Raw genomic sequence first — 5,000 nt, 5'->3', positions numbered from 1 at the left:
GAAAATGTGTTCACAAAAACTTATATAAATAAATACTCTGACGTAAAGCTGTTCTCCTTTGAAAATGATTTTGGTTTTTTAAACGATTGTCAGGTGTATGCTGTAATTCACAAAGGACAAGTAAAGTACTGCAGTCGCAGTAGTTATTTACAATAAAGGTGGATGGGGACAAATGGAAAGACGTCTTCTCATGAATGGCACGCTGCCTGCCTGTTACTGTCGCCAAAGCCGCGTTGCGATCGATTCTGGCGGCTCATTCCAGTCACTTGTCTCTAAATTTTTCCTTTCCTGACTCGAAAATCGATCGAGCTCCGCCATCTTTAAGGACGTCGCAACTTCTTAAATGTTCCTTCTTGGAGCTAGAAGTAGAAGTTCTAAGAACTCCAGAACTTTCCTTTCTCGGGAGGAAACCATTTTTTTCTAAAGGGTGACTCATAAATGGTCGACCTGTGGGTCCTCCTCTCCCCATCTGCCAGGTCTGTAACGGACGTGGCTTTGAACTGAGGTTTGAAGGAGCGAGGACGTTCCATTTGCTCAATTCACGTTTTCTCCGTCTTCTCGTACTTTCATCTTTTCCTAGCCTCTCCCGATGGGTGGAGCTAGGGTCGAGAAAAGGAGAAAGAAAAAGAAAAAAGTGGAGAAAAATAAGTAATTGGAACGAGTCCTGCGTTTCGCCACACAGACGCTTATCTCTTTTTCCGCTACTGCACTCTGACCGTTCCGCTTAGACAACCTGTGATTCCCAAAAGTTCGGTCGGTGCGGCTGGTTACGTGGTTTTCAAAGTTCATCCTCCCAAATAGTCCCGATTTTCTTTTGGTGATGGGGATTGTGAATTTCGCCATAATTTACGTGTGAGTATAATGATGACATGCAAATCAAATTGGTCTGTGGCTTTCCCTTCAAATCAAATCAGGCTTTTAACCATATTTAATAAACTGCAATAAAGAATATTGAAAATAACGTGCACGATGATAACCGGTTCCGGTAAATGTAATCTCAGCGATTGATTAAAACCGCACAGGCAAGCTGTAGGGCTTTTAGAAGTGTGCCTTTATTACTTCTTATTGATTTTAAACTTTTTGTTCCATTCTGAACTTGCATCAGTGTGTGCAGTTACCGCACGCTTCCGCTGGGTGGACCCAGAGTGTTAGAAATCAACTCAATGGGTAACTTAAATTAAAAGTAGAAATGAAGTTCTGAAGCGATACAGAGAGATACGGTATTATTAATCACCTTTTTATTCAGTGTAGCATCATATATAGCTGTATATTTCAGAGAGCGCAATGGCCATTCTGAGAGGTAATCAAAAGAAAATGTAGATCTCCGAAAATGGCGGGGTATTAAAAAATGGCGAGGTCGTAAACCACAGGAAAGCTCTTCAGGTTAAACACTCTCGCATTAATCACGCTGGACATCTGCCATCCTTTTACTGGCCAGTTTTACCGACCGCAGAAAATTCACACCAGCGATCGGCTCAGTGACTGCTGCTACGGTATCACTCATATTTAAAGGCACCTGCTGTTACTGTTCGTATATCATAATAACCAGAATAATAATCGTAACCTTAATAATAATAATTATGTTTATTATTATTAACAATCCCCAGGAAACAATCATAAAAACAATTGAGTTCCTACACACCACTGTTGCTGGGCCAGTTACTAAAATATACAATATATAAAACCCCATCCTTTCCAATTCTTCTGGCTTTTAATTATTTTTTCTAAAGTTAATAATTTGTACCGGGCATTGCTACACACACACACACACACACACACACACACACACACACACACACACACCAAACTGTTCACACCTTTGCATTTTTTACTTTCACCATCATTTATCCTTTTATGTTTAAGCCGCATACAGACTGGATAATGATGCCAGTCAGCCGTCTGTGGCGGCACACATTAGTGCGCGCATGAAATATATATATATGCAGAGAAACGGAAAAAATCTATATTGCTATATTGCAGACTTCAAATAGTTGGATCGTGAACTCAACAGCTTATAAAGTTCTGAGTTTGGTAAATAATAAATAACTGGCCTCAAACGCTGTTGGATGATGTGCCTTTGTCTGGGTGGGTGTGAGAAGTGGAACGAGGAGTCTGAGAGTGTGCGACTGTTTTAATCTCTCTCCCGTCTTTATCTCTTTAGAGCCGGCGCTCACCGCCGTGTTGCTCGCGTTGCACATTAGCAGCTCCCTGCACTCGCATTTCCACAGTTCAAAGACTGATTTCTCTGCCTCAAAATGGCGTCCTTGACTATCGTCGGACAGCCTGAGCTCTGAGCCTCGCGCCTGACAAACGGTAAATTGACTTTTAGCCAAAGCGCTTTACTTTTAACCGATGGCTCTCGTTCACCCATTTCGCCAACGACGGGGCGACTATGCGGTCTACGCGATTGTAATAGGGATCTAAATACCCTCAAATGAAAGGGGACACTTTAACCTCTCATGGACTACCGAGCCAAAAGAACAGAGATTGCACCAAACTGTCCAAATAACTGTGCCAATGCTCACTGCGTGTTCTGGGCCAGGGCCATCCAATTACAGACAAACACAGCCATTTTTTTTTCTTTCTCCCTTCTCTTGCTCCAAGGCTTATACAAGCTGTGCATCTTGGGTTTTATCTTTGTGTTGTTTGTGTTCATTAGTCTCCATTGGTATGGGATTAGCTGCCATTCTTATGGAAATAATTGTCCTGTGACGTGCAATAGGGAAAGTCCCGAAATGTCGCAGCGGTATTCTGTTATGTCTTGTGACGTTTCCCCAGTTTCGCGATCTCCTGCCTTGTGTGTAAGTCTGTCTCGGCGCGACGGTTTCCTCCGTCGTTTTTGGGAGAGGGCACCCCGGCCTCCGGGGGCACAGTTATGTGCGCTCTGCAGGGGCCCGGCTGAGCTGTGCAGTCACCGCGTCTCAGGACAGGCCGCCGGCGGTTCGCGGAGGTCGCTGGCGTCTGATTGGCTGCAGCGGCTGCTCCTGCGTGACGAGACGGAGCGCCCCCTGCTGTCCGAGTCCGTGCGCTACACTGCGCTCCGTGACGCAGTGCCCCCGCAGGACTCCTGGGCATGTGGGTAACTTTGATTTGGCCGATCAAATCAGCCTGTAGCCTGGTGGCTGTGGTGCTTCACTGGGACCTGGGAGGCTGGTGGATCGCACACCAGTGTAGCCATGATAAGATCCGTGCAGCTGTTGGGCCCTTGAGTCTAATCAACTCTAAGTCGCTTTGGACAAAAAAATGTCAGCTAAATGTCTGTGCTTAGTGACACCATGGAATACGTTCATATATTCTAAAAACCGATATGCGAATTCCCTTGGCCGTGTTCTGTACTCTGATCAGAACTGGAAGTTCTGTCTCTGCCTTCGTCGAGACTTTGACTGTTCCGATTGGCTGGACCATCATCAATATTACATGTCTGAAGGTGGAACGTCCGTGACTTGCATCGTAACGGGGGCCAACCCAACCCCCCCCCCCCAACCCTTCACAACGGCAGGCTGAAAGGAAAGGGGGATCAAAGAAGAAAATGTATTTTATTGAACCTTTATTGAATCAGACAAGTCGCATTGAGATTGGCATCTCTTTTGCACGTGAGCCAATTGGATAAACCGTATGGCCCATTGATAGCGGATATTTGTTGGGCTGGGCTATATATTGAGTTCTCCGATACGATAGATGTAATTTCACCGAACGCTATGAACATCCATATCAAGAGATTGCACTTTTAACAACGTTTTCACGTTATTTTGATTTATTTTAACTCAGGGGTTCACGGCAAGGGCCGATCTGCTTCAGGATTTTGTGCCGACTTCTGCTCGTAATGATTTAATTGGCTCATTAATGTCTTGATCAGACATTTGTATAGGCACCAGCTACAGCTGCAGACTGCGAGTGTATCCCAAAGATTGTACCGTTCTCAAGTACCGGAGTGAACCAACATCATTTCTAGAGCTGTCTGAAGAACAAAGTAAGGTAATTGGTTGGACCCTTCTGCAGGGTTGCCCCACATATCACTCTCTGGTATCAATTGTATCTTGATCTTCAAGCACCTTCCCGTTTCACTTGTAGCCTCACCTGGCCCTTTCATCTTGCACTTGTCCCTTCAGATAGCTCCTTGACATATCTCTTGCAATCGTGCCTCATTTCTGGTTTATGACGTCCCATAACTTTGCCGTCAGCCTGTGCGTACCGTGTGATCTAGTCCCGATGTCCATAGCTTTGGATAACCGATGCTTTATGAGAATTGGACCGGATCTGACCGGTGTTCTGTTGTTACATTACATTATTGGCATTTGGCAGACGCCCTTATCTAGAGCAACGTGCAGTTGATTAGACTAAGCAGGAGACAATCCTCCCCTGGAGCAATGCAGGGTTAAGGGCCTTGCTCAAGGGCCCAACGGCTGTGCGGATCTTATTGTGGCTACACCGGGATTAGAACCACCAACCTTGCGTGTCCCAGTCATTTACCTTAACCACTATGCTACAGGCCGCCCATATTGTTCATTCAAGAGATCTCTTTGAGCTGTTTTTGTGGAATAAGTTCTGTCAAATTAGGGTTGAAATGAAAACCTTCAGGATGGTCGATCTTCTTGGATGAAGATGAATACACGGCTTACAAATTCAGTGTTGAATAATCGCGTAGTTGTAGATAGAACCCATATAACAGATGAAGGCCTTCGTAAAAGAAGGTGGGGTCCTCACTCTTGGTCCTGGAGAGCCGCAGGGTGTGCTGGGGTCCTCACTCCTGGTCCTGGAGAGCCGCAGGGCGTGCTGGGGTCCTCACTCTTGGTCCTGGAGAGCCGCAGGGTGTGCTGGGGTTCTCACTCCTGGTCCTGGAGAGCCGCAGGGCGTGCTGGGGTCCTCACTCTTGGTCCTGGAGAGCCGCAGGGTGTGCTGGGGTTCTCACTCCTGGTCCTGGAGAGCCGCAGGGCATGCTGGGGTCCTCACTCCTGGTCCTGGAGAGCCGCAGGGCGTGCTGGGGTCCTCACTCCTGGTCC

At 46.4% G+C, this 5,000-nt stretch overlaps 1 protein-coding gene across 1 annotated transcript in view; it reads left to right on the top strand.

Moving 5' to 3' along the window:
* The window catches only part of elac2 (elaC ribonuclease Z 2), a 19,472-nt gene extending 19,425 nt beyond the window's left edge, over window positions 1–47 (top strand). The window contains exon 24 of the mRNA XM_061223826.1: window positions 1–47. This exon is cut by the window's left edge and continues 639 nt beyond it. The gene's annotated coding sequence lies outside the window, so the exon portion shown is untranslated.
* Window positions 48–5,000: the final 4,953 nt, after the last annotated feature.

Source organism: Conger conger, chromosome 16, assembly GCF_963514075.1.
Source record: "Conger conger chromosome 16, fConCon1.1, whole genome shotgun sequence".
Lineage (NCBI taxonomy): Eukaryota > Metazoa > Chordata > Actinopteri > Anguilliformes > Congridae > Conger > Conger conger.
Note: the sequence above shows the minus strand (reverse complement) of the source record. Positions and strands in the feature narration are given on the sequence as shown.